The 13,828-nt window shown below is 43.0% G+C and overlaps 2 protein-coding genes across 4 annotated transcripts in view; one reads left to right on the forward strand and one right to left on the reverse strand.

The window, feature by feature from the left end:
* Window positions 1-13,828, reverse strand: part of KCTD20 (potassium channel tetramerization domain containing 20) — a 56,833-nt gene that overhangs the window by 39,751 nt on the left and 3,254 nt on the right. For 2 of the 3 annotated variants that reach the window (XM_023212656.3, XM_023212654.3), the window contains exon 1: window positions 6,184-6,522. The exons of the other annotated variant lie outside the window; for it this stretch is intronic. The gene's annotated coding sequence lies outside the window, so the exon portion shown is untranslated. Of the gene's footprint in view, window positions 1-6,183; window positions 6,523-13,828 lie in introns of those variants that run through there. 3 annotated transcript variants of the gene reach the window in all.
* PXT1 (peroxisomal testis enriched protein 1) overlaps window positions 6,406-13,828 on the forward strand; it is a 56,096-nt gene continuing 48,673 nt past the window's right edge. Inside the window, exons 1-2 of the mRNA XM_023212658.2 lie at window positions 6,406-6,759; window positions 10,825-10,944. The gene's annotated coding sequence lies outside the window, so the exon portion shown is untranslated. The remainder of the gene's footprint in view (window positions 6,760-10,824; window positions 10,945-13,828) is intronic.

The following is a 13,828-nucleotide window of genomic DNA, read 5'->3' on the forward strand; positions in this document are numbered from 1 at the left end:
CACTGTCAAGGTCTGCGGCTTCACTCCTGAAGTCAGCAAGACCAGGAACGCACCTGGAGGAACAAACAACTCCGGACACACCACCTTTAAGAGCTGTGACACTCACTGCAGAGGTCTGCAGCTTCACTCCTGAAGTCAGCAAGACCACGAACCCACCGGAAGGAAGAAACTCCGGACACATCTGAACATCTGAAGGAAAAAACTCCGGACACACCATCTTTAAGAACTGTAACACTATCGCAAGGGTCCGTAGCTTCATTCTTGAAGTCAGTGAGACCAAGAACCCACTGGAAGGAATAAATTCCGGATACAAAGACACAGGGAGAAGAAAATGGTCATCTACAAGTCAAAGACAGAGGCCTCAGAAGAAAATAAACCCTCCTGACACCATCTCGGCCTTCTAGCTTCCAAAATTGTGAGAAAATAAATTTCTGTTGTTCAAACCCCCCAGACAGTGGTCCTTTGCTTTGGCAGCCTTAGCAAACCAATACACAGATATAACTGCAAAAATTAAATTTCACCTTCCCCCTGTAAAAAAGAGATTTGAGAACACATGGAGGATGTCTTAGGTAATTTTAAGATATATACTGTGATCTTCACATAGAGGTGTAAGTTACTACCTGTTTTATTCTAAGGAAATTGAACTTCCAATAATCTATGCAACAATAATTCATTGTAACTTTCCTCCCTAATTTTTAAGATGGTATTTTACATTTGTATAGCATATAAAATTCAAATTTCATTCCCATTTGTCACTTCATTTGATCCTCACAACCTTCTGTATAAAACAGAAATTTTGAACCTAGAATCACAGAGCTAGCAGTGACAGCGACAACTAGAAGCAAATCATCTGACCTGGATCACAGATCTTTCCACTACATTCCAATGCTTTCCAAAATTTTAGTAATGTTCCTATTTTAGTAAGGGCAGAGATAAAGCTTACTTTATATCTATACTTATCATTAAACCTCAGTTATTTCAAATATATATACAAATATATATTTGGAGACAGGATGGTGCTCTGTCGCCCAGGCTGGAGTGCAGTGGCACCATCTCAGCTCACTGTAACCTCCACCTTCTGGGTTCAATCGATCCACCCACCTCAACCTCCAAGTAGCTAGGATTAAAGGCGCACAGCACCACACCTGGTTCGTTTTTATATTTTTTGTAGAGACAGAGTTGTGCCATGTTGCTTAGGCTGATCTCAAACTCCTGGGCTCAAATGATGTGTCACCTCAGCCTTCCAAAGTGCTGGGATTATAGGTGTGAGCTACAGCATCCACTGTGAAATAAATTACAAATATGTTTTCCTTTCTAAGCACAACAGTATATCAAAAATTATAATTATTTTCTTTTTTTTTTTGAGACAGAGTCTCACTCTATCGCCCAGGCTGGAGTGCAGTGGTGCGATCTTGGCTCACTGAAATCTCTGCCTCCCAGATTCAAGCAATTCTCATGACCCAGCCTCCCCAGTAACTGGGATTACAGGCGCATGCCACCATGCCTAGCTAATTTTTTGTATTTTTAGTAGAGACGGGGGTTTGGCATGTTGGCCAGGATGGTTTCAAACTCCTAGCCTCAAATGATCTGCCCACCTCAGCCTCTCAAAGTGCTGGGATTACAGGCTTGAGCCACCATGCCCAGCCTAAAAAATATTTTTTAAAACATTAATGGCCAGCATTTCCTGAAAACTTACAGTTTGTGAGGCACAGTTCTATTAACTTTACATGAATTAACTCAATCCTAAAAATCCTGGGATAGGTAGGTACTACTATTGTCTATTTCAGAGACAGAAACTGATAAAGTACTTTATCCAAGCTAGTAAATGGAGGAGTCAGGATTTGAACCCAGGCAACATTAACTCCACAACCCACATTCTTTTTTTTTTTTTTTTTTTGAGACGGAGTCTTGCTCTGTTGCCCAGGCTGGAGTACAATGGCACAATATCGGCTCACTAAAAGCTCCAACTCCCAGGTTCACGCCATTCTCCTGCCTCAGCCTCCTGAGTAGCTGGGACTACAGGCACCTGCCACCACGCCTGGCTAATTTGTTTGTATATTTAGTAGAGACGGGGGTTTCACTGTGTTAGCCAGGATGGTCTCGATCTCCTGACCTCGTGATCCACCTGCCTCAGCCTCCCAAAATGCTGGGATTACAGGCGTGAGCCACCGCACCCGGCCCACAACCCACATTCTTAACCACTTCGCAACGAAATACAACTAGGACACTCTTGAGCATATATTTTAATGGCTTTGAAGTCAAGTGGACTTAAACTTTACTACAGGCTCAGCCACTTATTAGGTACATTATTTGGGGCAAACTTAATCTCTTGTGTCTTAGAGTCTTTATCTATAGAAAGGAGATAATTAAATGTGACAGTGATGTAAAACCATTTAGTAAGTGGCTGGTATAGAATGTATACTAATTATTAAGCCCTTACTATTTTTATTTTTATTTTTACTACTTTCATGAATATACAAGAGCAATCAATCCTACAGTGTCTAATTTGGGGATTCCAAGCTAAAACATCAAAAGGCCCTCTTTCTTCATCCGTAATTCTTTCCTTCCTACTTTTCCAGAAATATATGTACTATTCCCAATAATCTCATTTTCCATAAGTTAAGAAATATCACATTGGATGAGGTTAGTAGTTAGATAAGTCTTAAATTCTTTGTTCACTTCTTAATTTTTAAAATAATACAGAGTCTCCCTATGTTGCCCAGGATGGTCTGGAACTTCTGGGCCAAATAAATCCTCCCCCCATGACCTCCCAAAGTGTTGGGATTACAGGCGTAAGCCACCACACCCAGCCATCAGTCTTAAATTCTATCACAGAGGTACCTAGTAAGTTTGGTAAGGACAATAGTTATACTCTTGATGACAACTTCCAAAGATTCTGGGCATTGCTCAAGCATTTAACATATTTTAAAAATCACCAAAGTAGTTATCTAAGCTTTTATTTAATCTTTTTTAAAAATACTGAGTTCAGGCCTGGCGCGGTGGCTCACACCTGTAATCCCAGCACTTTGGAAGGCCCAGGCAGGCAGATCACCTGAGGTCAGGAGTTTGAGACCAGCCTGGCCAACATGGTAAAACCCCGTCCCACTAAAAACACAAAAAATTAGCCAGGCATGGTGGCGGGTGCCTGTAATCCCAGCTACTCAGGAGGCTGAGGCAGGAGAATCACTTGAACTCGGGAGGCGGAGGTTGCAGTGAGCCGAGATCACGTCACTGTACTCCAGCCTAGGCAACAAGAGCGAAACGCTGTCTCAAAAAAAAAAAAAAAAAAAAAAAAACTGAGTTCATAACATTTCTTGGGCTTTACAAGATAGCTATCTCTTGCTCTTATTTGTCCTTTCACTACTTATTTCAAGCTTCAAAGAATTCCTTAGCAGTAGTACTCCCACTTTTTATGATTTATATGGTTACATTATATCCTCCTTCAATCTCCATTTTTCCAGATAAGATAATATTGATTTTGTAGTCACATGAAAGTCTCTCCATTTTCTCCATCTACTTATAATTTCTCTGGACCTTTTCCACTTTTGAAGCATTTTTCTTGAGATAATTTGGTGGGAAGAACACTGGGCTAGTAGCCAGAGGTCCTCACTCTGCAATCTCATCTCTCAGATTCTTTATCTGAGAGGACTGCACTTGATAAATTTGTAATAGGCTCCTTTATATTTCTAAGCCTCATATATCTAAGACTCTGGATCTTCCAAGTAAAAATCATTTGGTATTCTAACAATTCCCCTCAATTTTTTACTCCACTTAGCCAAAGAGGGGCAGGAAGATCAGATTGAAGGGTAGAGGAAGACACAACAATCAGGAAGCTCAGGGCTACAGAAGGAAGACATGACATTTTATAAATCAACAGAAAAAGACTCAATAAGAGAAATCACACACCAAAACAAGGAAAAAAGTCAGAGAAACACATGGCCTAATTCTAACCTCATCTCTACACATCTATTTGAAGGGGGAATAAGAAATACAAAAATGTGTATATTATTGTCCTTACCAAAGTTATTAGGTGTCTCTGTTACAGAATTTTTTTTTTTTTTTTTGAGACAGGGTCTGGCTCTGTTGCCCAGGCTGAGTACAATGGCGCGATCTCGGCTCACTGCAACCTCTGCCTCCCAGATTCAAGTGATTCTCCTGCCTCAGCCTCCCGAGTAGCTGGGATTACAGGTGCCCACCACCACACCTGGCTTATTTTTGTATTTTTAGTAGAGACGGGGTTTCACCAGGTTGGCCAGGCTGGTCTGAAACTCCTGACCTCAGGTGATCCACCTGCCTCAGCTTCCCAAAGTGCTGGGATTACAGACGTGAGCCACCATGCCCGACTTCCGTTACAGAATTTAAGACTGACCTAACTACTAACCTCATCCAATGTATTTCTTAACTTCTTATGGAAAACGAGATTATTGGAATAGTACGCGTATTTCTGGAATAATAGGAAGGAATGAATTATGGATGAATAAAGAGAATCTTTTGGCAGCAGTGGAGTTTCTTCAACCCTCATTTCTGCCTCAGAGAAGCAATGCAACTCTGTGCCAAGATATATACGTCTATGTCGCTATGCTGTTGATAAAACGGCCTATGACAGTGCTTTGAGGAAAACTGGCATTACGCAGATACTTGATGACTAAATTAATGTCCAGCTGAACTGAAAGCCCTCATAATGCTACTAGTACTGCTACATACTGGATAATATGACAGTCAAGGCCATGGGAATTATATGGCATTGGCTGCCCTGGTTCCATGGGGAGACTGAGTAAGCTGGGCGGAGGAGATTTGGCCTAATGGCATTAAGCTCTGACGATACTAGAAGCAGCCCTCAGAAGGAAAAGATAAATGGGCTATCTCTAAACCACCAGAGCAATATCGGAGTACGTATGAAAATCATTTCCTACCCCGTGCCAGGGTCAAAAAAAAGCACTTTCTCATACTGGCTTCTGGAGAGTTAGGGCTTCTTGTCCTAGGACTGGTTTGGAGCAGGCGACTGGTTTACCACAGGTTTGGGGAGGAATACATCGACAAAGGGTTAAGGTTGTTGGGCAGCCCAGCCTAAAGGTGGTGTTTCTCAGCGTGTGGTCGCTGGACCAAGAGTGGGGGTGCCTGCTTAAATCCCAGACTCAGGGACTCATCACAAATCTCTAGAATCAAATTTATGGAAGAGGTTCCTTCCATACTGCAACCTTATTACTAAGGAACAATCTTCTGTTTCAGAACTATGGCCTAGGAATTGGGGTTTGAGGTGGGGGCCTTGAGCGGAAGTCCTCTGACTCTGGATTCATCACATCCGACAGACATTACTACAACACTTTGTTTTGGAGACCATTAAAAAAATACCTCAACTTCTCACAGAGCGAACAGGAACAAAACTAAGGACTCTGGAACGTATTTTCATAAGCTGGTTAAACACTAGTTCCTTTACAGCCTTGTTTATCATGTTAGTTTGTTCACTAGATTCTTATTTTAAAATAAATCTCTTCAACCGAAGAATTTTCAGAAAGAATCACAAACTCCAAACTAGAAGAGGTTTTCTCATAGTGCAGAACTGGGCTTGTAAACCTGAAGACACTGCTATAAAAAGCAAAGTTTTATTTAAAAGAAAATTGCTGGTTAAGGCTTTCCCCAGCGCTTTTGCACTCAGAGTCACGGATGAAAGCTGGCAATTTGCGGGTGGCAGGGAAGGAAGACGCGGAAACAGGGCTGAAAAGACCGGGCAAAATGCACCCGGCTCCAGAGTTCAGGAGGAAGTCCCACCAACTACCTAATTTTTAATGGAGCCAATTAATCGCCAGAAGAACCGCGTCTGCAAATGTTTTGCCAGTCAACACCCCAGGTTCTCGCTATTCCTCTCGGGATGAACCACCCAAGGCCTGCAAAAAGCAGTCAAGTTATACTTAAGCTGTGCCCACCACCTCGGCGCAGCGTCGCCTCCCTCCCCAGGATCACCAGACTCTGCCCTCCGCGCGGAAACAGGACCCCATCACGCCGGTGCCGACAGGTTCCTCGCGCCCAGCTTAGCCCCGCGGCCTTTTGACTTGGGGGTCCGAGCAGCCGCCGCGTGCGGAGGAGAAGAGCCCTCGGCCACAAAGGGGAGACTCGGGCCACGCCCGCCACCACACTCGCCCTGCCCGGTCTTCGCGCCCGAAACCGTCCCGCGCCGCCACTTACTCGTCGCTCCCCGCTGCGCTGTCGCGCTCGGGGATGGAATCCGCCCGGGAGGCGCGCGCAGACCGCGCAGCCAGAAGCCGCAGCCGGGACCGGCTGTGCCGCAGCGGCGCGCGCCCCCCGCCCCAGCCCCCGCGGCCACGCGGCTGAGTCACCCAGCGCTTCACGTTAAGAGTCTCCTCCGCGCGTGGCACGCCGGGAAGGCCGTGTCGGGGGACCCCGCCCGGGGCCGCACCGTAAATGGGTGTCTCCTTTCCTCCAGTCCACTCTGCACCCGACCGCAGCGGGCGCACTTTTCTGAGTTGCGCATACCCTCTCAATTATTAAAGGTTGCAGACGGAAAAGTTAGTAGTTTCCGGAATTGTAGAATGCGCTCGCGCAGAGCCAGGACGGCTGATACTTACCCGAAAATGTGGAGCCCTGATCGCCCCATGCTTGGAGCGGGATTGGGGGCAGCGTAGTCAGATTACTGAAGTTGCTTAAACGCATTTGCTCGAAAGTCACTACCCTGGACATACGTTCTGGTCAAAAGAAAGGGGAAAATCTCCACGTTTTTTTCAAATACTGAGTTTCATGAAGGTACCTGCTATGACGAAGTTGTATTACAAATTTTAAATCAACCGGAAGCAAGTTACTGGGAAAACTGTGTTATGAGTAAAATATTTCAGCATTCAAAAAACATCTATGTGTGGTCCATGTCCTATAAACCGAATGCTGGAAAACCCAAAAGGAAGTTCTTATTGTCATGGTTTCTAGTGGCTTTTGTACTTTTGAAAATTACACTAGGCCGGGCGCGGTGGCTCACGCCTGTAATCCCTGCCCTTGGGAGGCCGAGGCGGGCGGATCACCTGAGGTCGGGGTTTCCAGACCAGCCTGGCCAACATGATGAAACCCCGTCTCTGCTAAAAATACAAAAATTAGCCAGGCGTGGTGGCGGGCGCCTGTATGATTCTAGCTGCTCGGGAGGCTGAGGCAGGAGAATCACTTGAACCCAGGAGGCAACAGGGAAGTTGCAGTGAAGTTCCCTCTCAAATATATATATGTGTGTCTCTATATACTAATTAAATATACTAATTATGCAAGCTATTGTAAATTGTTGAAAGCTATATAAATTAATAATAGCACAATTTTTAAAATTCTGGGTCGATTTTCCTTTTCCTTACAAGAGTCTCTAAAAACTAATTTGGAACTAAGGATTAAAATTGGTGTTGAAGTTGAAGGAATGTAAGAAAATAGTTTGACTCATTTCAGTAGGTTTCACACGGTTAACAGATACTTACATAGCAAACTTGTTTTATCAGGGTCAAAAACTTTAATTTTCAAAACTGAAGACATAAGTTGTTTCATTATAATTTGGTCTTAGAGGCATAGAGGGTCATTTCCCATTTCTATTCTCCCTTGTTTACGACTGTAAAGTATGCAGGACTGTATTGTGTTTATCTCAACATGGGCTAGGCTGTGGGGCTGCACTCCTCATCTGTAAGTCAGTCTCACGTCCCCATGGTGACTCAGCTTCCCTGCTGCTTGCGTCTCTGGCTCTGCCATCCTAGCGCTTCCGGGCTGGCAGAAGAGCTAGATTGGAGAATCCTGTAAGGCTGTAGATTGTAAGCCTGTAAGGGCTCTCCTTTGCCTCTGCCAGAAGTGAGTGGCCTTTTCACTTCTGCTGACGTGTTTCACTGTCCTGAACTAGTCACCCGACTCAACCTGACTGACTCTAAGAAGGCTGTGAGATATAAATTCCTGCACGCCTGGAGAAAAGGAATATGAAAAAAGATTTGGTAAACACATGGCTATAAACCAATTTGAGTGAGTTATAGGCTCCAAACTTTACAATAGTAGCAGCATAGAGGATTGTTCAAACTAATGCCTTTATTTCCATTGTTATGAAGTACAGTGTTATAGCCTTTGAGTCAAAGAAAAAGAAAACCCTTCTGATATTCCTGCAAAACAGTTCTTGAAACAAATTCTTCCTTTCTGGAAAGATTCCTTCCTGCAGATTTGTATATTGTCTTTCTTTCTTTTTTTTTTTTTTTTTTTTTTTCTTATTGTGGAGAAAGGAGTTCTTATTCTGTTGCCCACGCAGGTCTTGAACTCCTAGGCTCAAGCTATCCTCCAGATTCTGCCCCACTAAGTTTGGGGATTACCGGCATGAGCCACTGCACTGGCTGCAGATTTGTGGTATACAAAAATCTGGCCTGAAGTTTGGAGAATCAGGCTAACTACTGGATCTTATTATTTTTTTAAACACTTTCATTTTGGAAATTAAAGCATACAGAAAGATATAATAAACACTTGTTATCCATCATCCAAAATAAATAAGTGATAACATGACTTTTAATTTATAGTTAATGGCTCTACTCTTGGCTAAAATTTCATATAATGAACAGCATATCAGACTGGGTACCTTTTTTGGGCAGACTTCAAGGAGACAGGATATGAGAAATGTATATTCACAGAAAGCATACGTGTTTGCTGATTTTTATCATTTTATTTCTAATTTAATGTAGGTATCTCAAGACCCCGAGTCTCTGAGATGTATTTATATCTGAAACCAAAACTTTTTTTTTTTTTTTTTTTTTGAGACAGGGTCTCCCTTTGTTGCCCAGGCTAGGTGCAGTGGTGTGATCACCACTCACTGCAGCCTCAACCTTCTGGACTCAGGTGATCCTCCCATCTCAAGCTCCAAGACAGCTGGGACTACAGTCATGAACCACCACACCCAGCTAATTTTTTAAATTTTTTTGTAGAGATAGGGTGGGAAGGGGGAGTCCTAGGCTCAAGCAATCCTCCCAGTTTGGCCTCCCAAAGTGCTGGGGTTACAGGCATGAGCCACTGAGCCCCCTACTGAAACCCTTTCTAATGTCAAATTGGTAGACTTGGAGTTTTCAGTTGACATAATGGCAATATAGTCCATCTGATTTGCTGAATTATTTAAGTCTCCTTAAACAGCATCTACTACCAGTAAAATTACAAAGCACTCATCCCAACATTTTATATCATTTAGGCTTCTTAATAACCATAGGAGATAGATTTTATTACTCTTATTTACAAATGAGGAAATCAAGACATAAACATGAAGTATTTAAAGTCATTAAACTACTAGAGGTACTTGTGGGCTGAGAACTCAGGTCATCTAATTCCAAAGTTCTTGTTCGTCATACACTAGTGACAATTCCAAACAACTAATTTAAGGTTGACTCTTAAGAATAAAAATATTTTAAAAATAATAGGTATTGTAAATTGTCGTACAAAAAGTTAATTCTCATTTCTACTGACTAATCTTATGTAGTAAATGTAAAAACTAACCAAAAATCCCCAGATTTTGAACTATCTCTCTCAAAGTAATTACATTTGCTAAATGTTGGTTTTGTTTTCTGAGACTTGCCCTGTCACTCAGGCTGGAGTGCAGTGGTGGGATCATGGCTCACTGCAACCTCAGCCTCCTGGGCTCAAGTGATCCTCCCACCTCAGCCTCCTGCGTAGCTAGGACTACAGGTGCAGGCCAACATGCGAAGCTAATTTTTTAATTTGTAGAGAGGAAGTCTCACTATATTGCCCAGGCTGGTCTCAAAGTCCTGTGGGGAGTCAGGATAGGGGAGTCAGAAAATGTGGAAATGTGTTACCCTGGGTTTCAGCGAAGGCTGGGCGTAAACTGATAATGTTTATCTCTTGTTATTCCTGTTACTGGTTTACAAATGGGCTCTGGCCTTCCTATCCCATATACCGGCTCTGACAGCTCACATGACCTCTTGTTTATGAACATACAAGTCTCATTCTTAAACCTAATATTGAGAATGCCTAGAAGTTTTCTTTTCTTTTTCAGCCTTATGTGAGTGTTGTTGTTGATGATGTTTTGAGACGGAGTCTCCCTCTGTCGCCCAGGCTGGAGTGCAATCTCTGCTCACTGCAACCTCCACCTCCCGGATTCAAGTGATTCTCCTACCTCAGCCTCCCAAGTAACGGGGATTACTGACACACACCACCGTGCCCAGCTAATTTTTATGTTTTTAGTAGAGACAGGGTTTCACCAGGTTGGGCCAGGCTCTTCTCCAATTCCTGACCTCAGATGATCCACTGGCCTCCACCTCCCAAAGTGCTGGGATTACTGGTGTGAGCCACCGCTCCCAGCCACCTTATATGAGTTTTAAATAAACAGCATTTGAAAAAGAAAATAGGCAGGACACGGTGACTCATGCCTGTAATCCCAGCACTTTGGGAAGCCAAGGTGGGCGGATCACCTGAGGTCGGGAGTTTCAGACCAGCCTGGCTAACATGGTGAAACCCTGTCTCTACTGAAAATACAAAAAATTAGCTGGACGCGGTGGTGCGCCTGTAATCCCAGCTACTCCAGAGGCTGAGGCAGAAGAATCACTTCAACCCAGGAGGCGGAGGTTGCAGTGAACCTAAGGCAGGAGAATTGCTTGAACCCAGGAGGCAGAGGTTGCAGTGAGCCAGGATCACACCACTGCTCCAACCTGGGCGACAGCGAGACTCTGTCTCAAAAAAAAAAAAAAAAAAAAAGGTTCCAATAACCCACTGAGCCACCACAGAAAGCTATGAGATATTTATTTAGTAGATAGGTAAACTTTATTTCGCAAGCCCAAGGGGATAATTTACTTTCCATCCCCCTCTCTTTCTAAATAGAGAACCTCCAACAAATGGTATATAAAGGAAAACAAAGCAAACAAAAGAGGGAAACTTTGCAGTTTATTAAGTCAAGCATGAAAGTACAGAAAATAAGCAGGGCTCAACATACTTGGAAAAGTAAGTCTGAATTTATTGCATTAAAACATGTTGTTGCACTAATCCGGCCGGGCCCGGTGGCTCACGCCTGTAATCCCAGCACTTTTGGAGGTCGAGGCGGGTGGATCACGAGGTCAGGAGATCCAGACCTTCCTGACTAACATGGTGAAACTGCATCTCTACTAAAAATACAAAAAATTAGCCGGGCGTGGTGGCGGGCGCCTGTAGTCCCAGCTACGCGGAAGGCTGAGGCGGGAGAATGGCCTGAACCCAGGAGGTTGAGCTTGCAGTGAGCCGAGATCGCACCACTGCACTCCAGCCTGGGAGACAGAGCGAGACTCCGTCTCAAAAAAATAATAATAATAATAAAAAGAAAGCGTTAATAAAACAGAACCTACTTTTACTTCAGTCTTTTGGTCCCTAGGAATTCAAAATAATGCGGAAGGAGATGAAACATAGTAGTCTATAAACAATTTTGAGACCAGCATGAAATGACTAAGGACTATGATATAATTTCCTTTTCAGAAAACATACAATTCAGGACAAACAGTTATCGTTGGAATAAATAAATAAACCAACATACAATTATCAGACACAGCCATAAGACTTATTTAGAAAAGAATAAAGAACATATCTATCCTAGAGTTAGTTCTAGAGTTATTCTACTACATTCTGGATGTGGTTGAGTACAGCATTTCCTATAGCTGAATGAGATTAGTGAAAAGATCTAGGTATGCTTTCAGTAGTGAAAAGTGAAAATGATTTATTCTAGAAACCTTGATTATATTATAGTACTGTCAAATTATTAAAATATTGACAAATTATGTAGTTTAGTAAGAGCTGGCGGCTCGTTATGAGATTCTTTTACTTTGCTCAAATCATGTCCTCCTCCTTTCCCCAAACTATGAATAATTGAAAACATGGAAAATCTGTTTATCAAAACATGTGTCCTCCTGGCCCCTATGTCCACTGTAAGAAACTTCATCATAAGGAACAAACACATAAACAATAAGATAAATAATGAGAACTAGGTAAATTCAAAAAGATTTATTCGGCTTATTAACTAAGAGCCCAAACAGAGCTTTCTCTTTGCTTATTCAGAGTTGTGATGCCTACTTGGAAACAAGTCAGTGTTTGTGAATATATATATAAAGTACATGAAAAGGGAAGCATTAAAAACATGAAGTGATGGCCAGGAGCAGTGGCTCACGCCTGTAATCCCAGCACTTTGGGAGGCTGAGGCAGGAGGATCACATGAGGTCAGGAATTTGAGACAAGCCTGGCCAATATGGTGAAACCCTGTCTCTACTAAAAATACAAAAATTAACCAGGCATGGTAGCACATGCCTGTAAGTCCCAGCTACTCGGGAGGCTGAGGCAGGAGAATTGCTTGAACCTGGGCGGCGGAGGTTGCAGTGAGCCGAGATTGTGCCATTGCACTCCAGCCTGGGCGTTGCAGCAATACTCCATCTCAAAAAAAAAAAAAAAGAAAAAAGAAAAAAAGAAAAAAAAAGTTACATCATTTTTGTAAGGCAGTATGATGTAGTGAAAAAAAAACATTGGAAAACAAGCCAGATGACCTGTGTTTGAGGCTATTTCACACTTACTGACTAAACAAGTCACCCAGAAGGTTAGGTTTCCTAATCTGTAGGTAACTGACCTACCTTTGCCATGAGGTTGTTATGAAAAAGAAAAAATCAAAATGTATGCAAAAGTATTTTATAACCTCTAAAAATTAGCTGGGCATGGTGGCAGATTCCTGTAATCCCAGCTACTCGGGAGGCTGAGGCAGAAGAATTACTTGAACCCAGGAGGCAGAGGTTGCAATGAGCTGAGATCATGCCCCTGCACTCCAGCCTGGATGACAGAGCAAGACTCTCAAAAAAAAGAAAAAAGAAAGCATTGGCCAGGTGTAGTGGCTCACGCCTGTAATCCCAGCACTCTGGAAGACCAAGGTGGACAGATCACGAGGTCAGGAGATTGAGACCATCCTGGCTAACACGGTGAAACCCCGTCTCTACTAAAAATACAAAACATGTAGCCAGGCATGGTGGCAGGCGCCTGTAGTCCCACCTACTCGGGAGGCTGAGGCAGGAGAATGGCATGAACCCCGGAGGTGGAGCTTGCAGTGAGCTGAGATTGCACCAGAAATTTAGATCGCTCTAGAGAAATGTAAGGTACTACTAGTATTAATATGATATATACACCCATCCAAACTAATATTATCTTTTTCCTGAGGTAAAATTGTCCTCGTTAATGTCGACCTTAAATTGTTTGCATATCAAAATATACCAGTTAGTTTTCTTAACATTTGTTATGTAGTTTTTTGTTTGTTTTTTGAGATGGAGGCTTGCTATATTGCCCAGGCTGGTCTTGAACTCCTAGACTCAAAAGATCCACCCGCCTCAGCCTCCTGGTTAGCTGGGCTTACAGGCATGTGGCATCATGTCTGGCTTGTTATACAGCTTTAATGAAAATAAAAACATGTTACAGTGATGAAATATTTTCAATATTTTTTCTTTTATCCATAATCATGATAACAATAGAATTACTAAAGAGAATTAAACATCACCTTTTTTTCTTTTTGAGACTGAGTTTTGCTCTTGTTGCCCAGGTTGTAGTGCAGTGGCATGATCTCAGCTTACTGCAATCTCCACCTCCTTGGTTCAAGCTATTCTCCTGCCTCAGCCTCCTGAGTAGCTGGGATTATAGGCGCCTGTCACCACATCCAGCTAATTTTTTGTATCTTTAGTAGAAATTGGGTTTCATAATGTTGGCCAGGCTGGTCTTGAACTCCTGACCTCAAGTGATCCACCCGCCTCGGATTCCCAAAGTGCTGGGATTATAGGCGTGAGCCACCACGCCTGGCCTAAATATCATTTCTTAAGGAGATATTTGGTTTTCT

This window comes from Piliocolobus tephrosceles, chromosome 5, assembly GCF_002776525.5.
Source record: "Piliocolobus tephrosceles isolate RC106 chromosome 5, ASM277652v3, whole genome shotgun sequence".
NCBI lineage: Eukaryota > Metazoa > Chordata > Mammalia > Primates > Cercopithecidae > Piliocolobus > Piliocolobus tephrosceles.